The sequence below is a fragment of the Carcharhinus amblyrhynchos genome, unplaced genomic scaffold, assembly GCF_965287045.1.
Source record: "Carcharhinus amblyrhynchos unplaced genomic scaffold, sCarAmb.v2.hapA scaffold_739, whole genome shotgun sequence".
NCBI classification, from domain to species: domain Eukaryota; kingdom Metazoa; phylum Chordata; class Chondrichthyes; order Carcharhiniformes; family Carcharhinidae; genus Carcharhinus; species Carcharhinus amblyrhynchos.
In genome coordinates, this window is record NW_027650479.1 from 65001 (window position 1) to 75000 (window position 10000).

Here is a 10000-nt window from a genome sequence, read left to right on the forward strand (position 1 = left end):
TAACCTCAAGTCCCTCAGCCTTTCCTCGTAAGACCTTCCCACCATACCAGGCAACATCCTGGTAAACCTCCTCTGCACCCTTTCCAATGCCTCCACATCTTTCTTATAATGCGGCGACCAGAACTGTACGCAATACTCCAAGTGCGGCCGCACCAGAGTTTTGTACAGTTGTAACATGACCTCACAGCTCCGAAATTCAATCCCCCTACCAATAAAAGCTAACACACCGTACACCTTCTTAACAACCTTATCAACCTGGGTGCCAATTTTCAGGGAGCTATGCACATGTACCCCGAGATCTCTCTGCTCGTCAACACTACTAAGAGTCCTTCCATTAGCCCTATATTCTGTACTCCTGTTACTCGTACCAAAGTGAATCACCTTACATTTTTCCGTATTAAACTCCATCTGCCACCTCTCGGCCCAGCTCTGCAGCTTATCTATGTCCCTCTGCAAACTGTAACATCCATCCTCACTGTCTACAACTCCTCCGACTTCGGTGTCGTCAGCAAATTTACTAACCCATCCTTCTACACCCTCATCTCGGTCATTTATAAAAATGACGAACAGCAGTGGCCCCAAAACAGGTACACCGCTTGTAACTGAACTCCAGGTTGAATATCTCCCAACAACTACCACCCTCTGTCTCCTATCAGCTTGCCAATTCCTGATCCAAGACTCCGAGGAGCCCTGAACCGCGACTCTTTCAGGACCCCTGTCCCCAACTCCCTGAGCAGTGAGAGAGGGAAGGGGTTGGGGGTGCAGTCGGACCTTCCTGAGAGCAGCAGGGTGGGTAACGGAGACTCCTGGATCGAGAGTGCCGGATGAGGACATTTTTGATCAGGATACACGCCTTTAAAAGTAAACAGGGCACTGGAATGGGATTGGGAATCCCACAATCCGAACACTCTCGTCATTTTTTTTTGGAGAGTTTCCTGAGTTAGCCTGACTAGGTTTGGCATTCCAGGTCTCCGACGCTAATCTGTTTCACTCGCTCTGCGTTTGTGTCTCTGACTCACTCTCTATATATATCCCTCTGTCTTTGTGTCTCTCCAGGGGAGGGGGTTCCGCTCCTCCTTTTGGAGGACAAGATTGGCGAGGAGGAACCAGGATGGTTGGGCGGGGGGGAGTGTTCCTTCCCGTAGGAGTCCCAAAACGGCTTTTACACCAGCGGGAATTCCTGTTCCGATCGTCCCACGCCACCACAACGACGTAACGGGAATGTCAACATTATAGGGGGGAGGGTCCATGGGGCACTGGGAGCATTCATTCTTATTTTGTGAAATCTCTAGAAGTGGTGCCCCAATCGTTTACCCGAGTTGTTGGTGGCATGGGTTCTCGATCAGAGTGTTCTCGTGGGTTCTCGATCAGGGTGAAAATGTGGGTTCTCGATCAGAGTGATAATGTAGGTTCTCGATCAGAGTGATGATGTGGGTTCTAGATCAGAGTGTTCTCATGGGTTCTCAATCAGAGTGATTACGTGGGTTCTCGATCAGAGTGATTATGTGGGTTCTCGATCAGAGTGATGATGTGGGTTCTCGATCAGAGTGATGATGTGGGTTCTCGATCAGAGTGATGATGTGGGTCCTCAATCAGAGTGTTCTCATAGGTTCTTGATCAGAGTGATGATGTGGGTTCTCGATCAGTGTTCTCATGGGTTCTCGATCAGAGTGATGATGTGGGTCCTCAATCAGAGTGTTCTCATAGGTTCTTGATCAGGGTGATGATGTGGGTTCTCGATCAGAGTGATGATGTGGGTTCTTGATCAGGGTGATGATGTGGGTTCTCAATCAGAGTGATGATGTGGGTTCTCAATCAGAGTGATGATGTGGGTTCTCGATCAGAGTGATGATGTGGGTTCTCGATCAGAGTGATGATGTGGGTTCTCGATCAGGGTGATGATGTGGGTTCTCAATCAGAGTGATGATGTGGGTTCTCAATCAGAGTGATGATGTGGGTTCTCAATCAGAGTGATGATGTGGGTTCTCGATCAGAGTGATGATGTGGGTTCTCGATCAGAGTGATGATGTGGGTTCTCGATCAGGGTGATGATGTGGGTTCTCAATCAGAGTGATGATGTGGGTTCTCAATCAGAGTGATGATGTGGGTTCTCGATCAGAGTGATGATGTGGGTTCTCGATCAGAGTGATGATATGGGTTCTCGATCAGAGTGATGATTTGGCATCATAATCAGAGTGATGATGTGCGTTCTCGATCAGAGTGATGGTGTGGGTTCTCGATCGGAGTGATGGTGTGGGTTCTCGATCAGAGTGATGATTTGGCATCATGATCAGAGTGATGATGTGGGTTCTCGATCAGGGTGATGGTGTGGGTTCTCGATCAGAGTGATGATTTGGCATCATGATCAGAGTGATGATGTGCGTTCTCGATCAGAGTGATGATGTGGGTTCTCGATCAGGGTGATGATGTGGGTTCTCAATCAGAGTGATGATGTGGGTTCTCGATCAGAGTGATGATTTGGCATCATGATCAGAGTGATGATGTGCGTTCTCGATCAGAGTGATGGTGTGGGTTCTCGATCGGAGTGATGGTGTGGGTTCTCGATCAGAGTGATGATTTGGCATCATGATCAGAGTGATGATGTGCGTTCTCGATCAGAGTGATGGTGTGGGTTCTCGATCGGAGTGATGGTGTGGGTTCTCGATCAGAGTGTTGTCATGGGACCTGCCCCATTATTAAGACTTCAAAATTGCCATGGCGTGAGGTGTCCTTGCCGTTCCCAAAACCTTTTTCCCAACCTCTGCACTACTCTGCCTAATAATCAGAAACTATGTTACTCTGCCTCTCTTTCTCTCTGTCTCATTCTCTCACTGTTGTTGTCTCTCTGTCTCTCTTTCTCTCTCTTTCCTTGTCTGTCTTTCTAGAGACCTTTGTCTCTCTCACTCTGTGTCTCCCTCTGTCCTGCATGCTCGCTCTCATTCTCTGTCTCCCTCTGTCCTCCCTCTGTCCTCCCTCTGTGCTCCCTCTCCCCTCCACTGCCCTCCCACCGTCCTCCCTCTGCTCTCCCACTGCCCTCCCTCCGTCTTCTCTCACTCCCTGTCTCAGTTCTCGCTTTCTTGACTCCTGTCAACCTTTACTCTCGCCCTCTATCTCTCTCTTTCTCTCTGCCTGTTCTCTATGCTCCATGTACAAGGATAGCAGTCCTCTTCAGCGTCTGTCTCTGTGAGGAACCTTCCTGAACTGAACTTAAGATGCCTGCCTCCAAGACAAGCCTCACCTCATGGTCACGTGACTATAAAGAGCCAATCAGATTGGTTTTATTTCAGGCCTCACACTTTTCGCCTCAAACAAAAAAAAAACATTCCCCCTTTTTCCAGTGAACAAAGTACACACCTGCATGCAGGGCCGCGTGCGACCGCGAGTTACCCAAATCACCCACCGAACGCTCGCAGTCCTCACGCGTTAGCAGCCGTTAATTCGCTCTGTTGGCCAGTGCGCGCGCGTTGACGTCGTGCCGCTCGGGTGACGTCCGGAGAGCGTCATTCCCGCGGCACTTGCTCCCTCGGTAACGGTTGTTGTTCCATTGCAGCTGTTGAGGACCCGTGGATCTCTGGGATAGTTCTGTGCTCAGTACAGCTGGTGAGATCCCCACCCCACCACCCCCCCCGCACCCCGCCAATCTTCCCTGACCACAGCTTTGATGAAGGAGCTTCCTCGCTAGTTTGGAGTGTATACCCGTGATTGTGCCTGTAGCTGTAGACGACTTTTCTCAACTCCCGCTTCGAGTTGTGAGCTATAGAATCGTGGGTCATCCTTTACCCCCACCCCCCAACACCACCACCCCCCCCCCCCGCCTTCGTACCTCTGTATTGTCCCCGAAATTTGTCTGTTCGAATCCCGTGTGGCTTAGTTCTTTGAGGACTTCAGTTCATCGTGCGATGGGAAAGGTATATACTCAGCTGGAATCTGGCCCCTGCAAACCTTCCAGGTCCACCCTGACGTAAACGATGCCCCGTCGGAGAGACCTGGCCAAGGGGGGAGGGTGGGCGAGGAAAGTAGACAAGCAGGGAGAGATAGAAGCGGAGAGGGAGAGAAAGACAGCCAGATGGAGAAAGGGATGGGAGAGGAGAGAGAGAGAGAGAGAGAGACAAAAGGAGAAAGAGAAACAGAGAGAGGCACAGACGCAGGGAGAGATAAAGACAGAAGAGGAGAGAGGAGGGAGAGATAGACAGAAGGAAAGACAGAGAGACCAGGGGAGTGACGGAGAAAGAGACAGACGGGGACAACCAGAGACCAGGAGAGATGTCTGGGAAGAGAGGGGGAAGGGACAATGGGCAGGAATGATTAAGGGAAGAGAGGAGAGGGTCAGAGAGAGCGACAGAGAAAGGCACGCAGATGGGGGAGAGAGAGAGGGAGAGTGCTGGGGGAGAGAGAGAGAGAGTGTGCGCTGGGGAGAGAGTGTGCACGCGAGGGGAGAGAGAGAGAGTGCACACTAGGGGAGAGAGAGTGTGTGCTAGGGGAGAGAGTGCACACGAGGGGAGAGAGAGAGTGTGCGCTAGGGGAGAGAGAGAGTGCACAGTAGGGGAGAGAGAGAGAGTGCGCTAGGGGAGAGAGAGAGTGTGTGTGCTAGGGGAGAGAGTGCACACTAGGGGAGAGAGAGAGAGTGCACACTAGGGGAGAGAGAGTGCACGAGGGGAGAGAGACAGTGTGCGCTAGAGGAGAGAGTGCGTGCTAGGGGAGAGAGTGCACACGAGGGGAGAGAGAGAGTATGCGCTAGGGGAGAGAGAGAGTGCACACTAGGGGAGAGAGAGTGCACGTGAGGGGAGAGAGAGAGAGTGCACACTAGGGGAGAGAGAGAGAGTGTGCTAGGGGAGAGAGAGAGTGCACACTAGGGGAGAGAGAGAGAGCGCGCTAGGGGAGAGAGAGAGTGTGTGCTAGGGGAGAGAGTGCACACTAGGGGAGAGAGAGAGAGTGCACTAGGGGAGAGAGTGTGAATGAGGGGAGAGAGAGAGAGTGCACACTAGGGGAGAGAGAGAGAGTGTGCTAGGGGAGAGAGAGAGAGTGCACACTAGGGGAGAGAGAGAGAGTGCACTAGGGGAGAGAGAGAGTGCACACTAGGGGAGAGAGAGAGAGCGCGCTAGGGGAGAGAGAGAGTGTGTGCTAGGGGAGAGAGTGCACACTAGGGGAGAGAGAGAGAGTGCACTAGGGGAGAGAGTGTGAATGAGGGGAGAGAGAGAGAGTGCACTAGGGGAGAGAGTGCACACTAGGGGAGAGAGAGAGAGTGTGCTAGGGGAGAGGGAGAGTGTGTGCTAGGGGAGAGAGTGCACACTAGGGGAGAGAGAGAGAGTGCACTAGGGGAGAGAGTGCACACTAGGGGAGAGAGAGAGAGTGCACTAGGGGAGAGAGTGTGCATGAGGGGAGAGAGAGAGAGTGCACACTAGGGGAGAGAGTGCGTGCTAGGGGAGAGAGTGCACACGAGGGGAGAGAGAGTGTGTGCGCTAGGGGAGAGAGAGAGTGCACAGTAGGGGAGAGAGAGAGAGTGCGCTAGGGGAGAGAGAGAGTGCACACTAGGGGAGAGAGAGAGAGTGCGCTAGGGGAGAGAGAGAGTGTGTGCTAGGGGAGAGAGTGCACACTAGGGGAGAGAGAGAGAGTGCACACTAGGGGAGAGAGAGTGCACTAGGGGAGAGAGTGTGAATGAGGGGAGAGAGAGAGAGTGCACTAGGGGAGAGAGTGCACACTAGGGGAGAGAGAGAGAGTGTGCTAGGGGAGAGGGAGAGTGTGTGCTAGGGGAGAGAGTGCACACTAGGGGAGAGAGAGAGAGTGCACTAGGGGAGAGAGTGCACACTAGGGGAGAGAGAGAGAGTGCACTAGGGGAGAGAGTGTGCATGAGGGGAGAGAGAGAGAGTGCACACTAGGGGAGAGAGTGCGTGCTAGGGGAGAGAGTGCACACGAGGGGAGAGAGAGAGTGTGCGCTAGGGGAGAGAGAGAGTGCACAGTAGGGGAGAGAGAGAGAGTGCGCTAGGGGAGAGAGAGAGTGCACACTAGGGGAGAGAGAGAGAGTGCGCTAGGGGAGAGAGAGAGTGTGTGCTAGGGGAGAGAGTGCACACTAGGGGAGAGAGAGAGAGTGCACACTAGGGGAGAGAGAGTGCACGAGGGGAGAGAGACAGTGTGCGCTAGAGGAGAGAGTGCGTGCTAGGGGAGAGAGTGCACACGAGGGGAGAGAGAGAGTGTGCGCTAGGGGAGAGAGAGAGTGCACACTAGGGGAGAGAGAGTGCACGTGAGGGGAGAGAGAGAGAGAGTGCACACTAGGGGAGAGAGAGAGAGTGTGCTGGGGGGAGAGAGAGAGAGTGCACACTAGGGGAGAGAGAGAGAGTGTGCTAGGGGAGAGAGAGAGTGTGTGCCAGGGGAGAGAGTGCACACTAGGGGAGAGAGAGAGAGTGCACTAGGGGAGAAAGTGCACACTAGGAGAGAGAGAGAGTGTGCTAGGGGAGAGGGAGAGTGTGTGCTAGGGGAGAGAGTGCACACTAGGGGAGAGAGAGTGCACGAGGGGAGAGAGACAGTGTGCGCTAGAGGAGAGAGTGCGTGCTAGGGAAGAGATTGCACACGAGGGGAGAGAGAGAGTGTGTGCTAGGGGAGAGAGAGTGCACGTGAGGGGAGAGAGAGAGAGAGAGTGCACACTAGGGGAGAGAGAGAGAGTGTGCTAGGGGAGAGAGAGAGTGTGTGCCAGGGGAGAGAGTGCACACTAGGGGAGAGAGAGAGAGTGCACTAGGGGAGAGAGTGCACACTAGGAGAGAGAGAGAGTGTGCTAGGGGAGAGGGAGAGTGTGTGCTAGGGGAGAGAGTGCACACTAGGGGAGAGAGAGAGAGTGCACTAGGGGAGAGAGTGTGCATGAGGGGAGAGAGAAAGAGTGCAGTAGGGGAGAGAGTTTGCACGAGGGGAGAGAGAGAGAGAGTGCACACTAGGGGAGAGAGAGTGCACGCGAGGGGAGAGAGAGAGAGTGCACACTAGGGGAGAGAGAGTGCACGCGAGGGGAGAGAGAGGGAGTGCACTAGGGGAGAGAGTATGCACGAGGGGAGAGAGAGAGAGTGCACTAGGGGAGAGAGTGTGCACGAGGGGAGAGAGAGATTGTGCGCTAGAGGAGAGAGTGTGCACGAGGGGAGAGAGAGTGCACGCGAGGGGAGAGAGAGCGCACGAGGGGAGAGAGAGAGAGAGAATGCGTCCTAGGGAACAGAGATTGTGAACTAGGGGAGAGAGAGAGTATGTGCCACGGGAGAGAGAGAGAATGCAGATGGGGGGAGAAAGAGAGAGAGAGCGTGCGCGCCAGAGAGAGAGAGAGAATGCGTCCGAGGGAACAGAGAGTGTGAACTAGGGGAGAGAGAGAGTAGGTGCTCCGAGAGAGAGAGAGAGAGAGAGAGAGAGTGCGCGTGGGGGGAGAAAGAGAGAGAGAGAGAGTGCACACTAGGGGGGAGAGAGAGAGAATGTGGAGGGGAGAGAGAAAGAGTGCACAATAGGGGTGCACGAGAGTGCTAGGGAGAGGGACAGTGAGAGAGCGAGGGGAGAGAGAAATTGCGCGATGGGGAGAGTGTAAGAGCTCACTAGGGGAGAGAGAGGGAGAGCAAGAAAGATTGAGAGAGAATGAGTGTTCTCCGTCAACTGACGGGTGAATATCAGTTCCCTTTCCTTCTCAGTGCCAGAGTTCGAATTGACAAGTCAGTACTGAGGGAGTGCCGCACTGTCAGAGGGTCAGTGCTGAGGGAGTGCCGCACTGTCAGAGGGTCAGTGCTGAGGGAGTGCCGCACTGTCAGAGGGTCAGTGCTGAGGGAGTGCTGCACTGTCAGAGGGTCAGTGCTGAGGGAGTGCCGCACTGTCAGAGGGTCAGTGCTGAGGGAGCGCCGCACTGTCAGAGGGTCAGTGCTGAGGGAGCGCCGCACTGTCAGAGGGTCAGTGCTGAGGGAGTGCCGCACTGTCAGAGGGTCAGTGCTGAGGGAGTGCCGCACTGTCAGAGGGTCAGTACTGAGGGAGCGCCGCACTGTCAGAGGGTCAGTGCTGAGGGAGCGCCGCACTGTCAGAGGGTCAGTGCTGAGGGAGTGCCGCACTGTCAGAGGTCAGTACTGAGGGAGTGCCGCACTGTCAGAGGGTCAGTGCTGAGGGAGTGCCGCACTGTCAGAGGGTCAGTGCTGAGGGAGTGCCGCACTGTCAGAGGGTCAGTGCTGAGGGAGTGCCGCACTGTCAGAGGGTCAGTACTGAGGGAGTGCCGCACTGTCAGAGGGTCAGTGCTGAGGGAGTGCCGCACTGTCAGAGGGTCAGTGCTGAGGGAGTGCCGCACTGTCAGAGGGTCAGTGCTGAGGGAGTGCCGCACTGTCAGAGGGTCAGTACTGAGGGAGTGCCGCACTGTCAGAGGGTCAGTGCTGAGGGAGCGCCGCACTGTCAGAGGGTCAGTACTGAGGGAGTGCCGCACTGTCAGAGGGTCAGTGCTGAGGGAGTGCCGCACTGTCAGAGGGTCAGTACTGAGGGAGTGCCGCACTGTCAGAGGGTCAGTACTGAGGGAGTGCCGCACTGTCAGAGGGTCAGTGCTGAGGGAGTGCCGCACTGTCAGAGGGTCAGTGCTGAGGGAGTGCCGCACTGTCAGAGGGTCAGTGCTGAGGGAGCGCCGCACTGTCAGAGGGTCAGTGCTGAGGGAGTGCCGCACTGTCAGAGGGTCAGTGCTGAGGGAGTGCCGCACTGTCAGAGGGTCAGTGCTGAGGGAGTGCCGCACTGTCAGAGGGTCAGTGCTGAGGGAGTGCCGCACTGTCAGAGGGTCAGTGCTGAGGGAGTGCCGCACTGTCAGAGGGTCAGTGCTGAGGGAGTGCCGCACTGTCAGAGGGTCAGTGCTGAGGGAGCGCCGCACTGTCAGAGGGTCAGTGCTGAGGGAGTGCTGCACTGTCAGAGGGTCAGTGCTGAGGGAGTGCCGCACTGTCAGAGGGTCAGTGCTGAGGGAGTGCCGCGCTGTCAGAGGGTCAGTGCTGAGGGAGTGCCGCACTGTCAGAGGGTCAGTGCTGAGGGAGTGCCGCACTGTCAGAGGGTCAGTGCTGAGGGAGTGCCGCACTGTCAGAGGGTCAGTGCTGAGGGAGCGCCGCACTGTCAGAGGGTCAGTGCTGAGGGAGTGCCGCACTGTCAGAGGGTCAGTGCTGAGGGAGCGCCGCACTGTCAGAGGGTCAGTGCTGAGGGAGTGCCGCACTGTCAGAGGGTCAGTGCTGAGGGAGTGCCGCACTGTCAGAGGGTCAGTGCTGAGGGAGCGCCGCACTGTCAGAGGGTCAGTGCTGAGGGAGTGCCGCACTGTCAGAGGGTCAGTGCTGAGGGAGTTTGTCCCGCACCTGTCAGAGGGTCAGTGCTGAGGGAGTGCCGCACTGTCAGAGGGTCAGTGCTGAGGGAGTGCCGCACTGTCAGAGGGTCAGTGCTGAGGGAGCGCCGCACTGTCAGAGGGTCAGTGCTGAGGGAGTGCCGCACTGTCAGAGGGTCAGTGCTGAGGGAGTGCCGCACTGTCAGAGGGTCAGTGCTGAGGGAGTTGCCGCACTGTCAGAGGGTCAGTGCTGAGATACTCGATCGGAGTGCCGCACTGTCAGAGGGTCAGTGCTGAGGAGCTGCCGCACTGTCAGAGGGTCAGTGCTGAGGGAGCGCCGCACTGTCAGAGGGTCAGTGCTGAGGGAGTGCCGCACTGTCAGAGGGTCAGTGCTGAGGGAGTGCCGCACTGTCAGAGGGTCAGTGCTGAGGGAGCTGCCGCACTGTCAGAGGGTCAGTGCTGAGGGAGTGCCGCAGCTGTCAGAGGTCAGTGCTGGAGGGAGCTGCCGCACTGTCAGAGGGTCAGTGCTGAGGTGTGCCGCGCTGTCAAGGTCAGTGCTGAGGGTGGCCCGCTGTCAGAGGGGTCAGTGCTGAGGGAGTGCACGCCACTGTCAGAGGGTCAGTGCTGAGGGAGGGTCAGTGCTGAGGGAGCGCCGCACTGTCAGAGGGTCAGTGCTGAGGGAGTGCCGCACTGTCAGAGGGTCAGTGCTGAGGGAGTGCC

General features: G+C 56.0%; 1 long non-coding RNA gene across 2 annotated transcripts in view; it reads left to right on the forward strand.

Moving 5' to 3' along the window:
- Nucleotides 1–10000, forward strand: part of LOC145340043 (uncharacterized) — a 26057-nt gene that overhangs the window by 15146 nt on the left and 911 nt on the right. Inside the window, exon 3 of one of the 2 annotated variants that reach the window (XR_013886200.1) lies at nt 3551–3600. This is a non-coding gene — a long non-coding RNA (uncharacterized LOC145340043). Of the gene's footprint in view, nt 1–3550; nt 3629–10000 lie in introns of those variants that run through there. The other variant, XR_013886199.1, reaches the window with a different exon arrangement.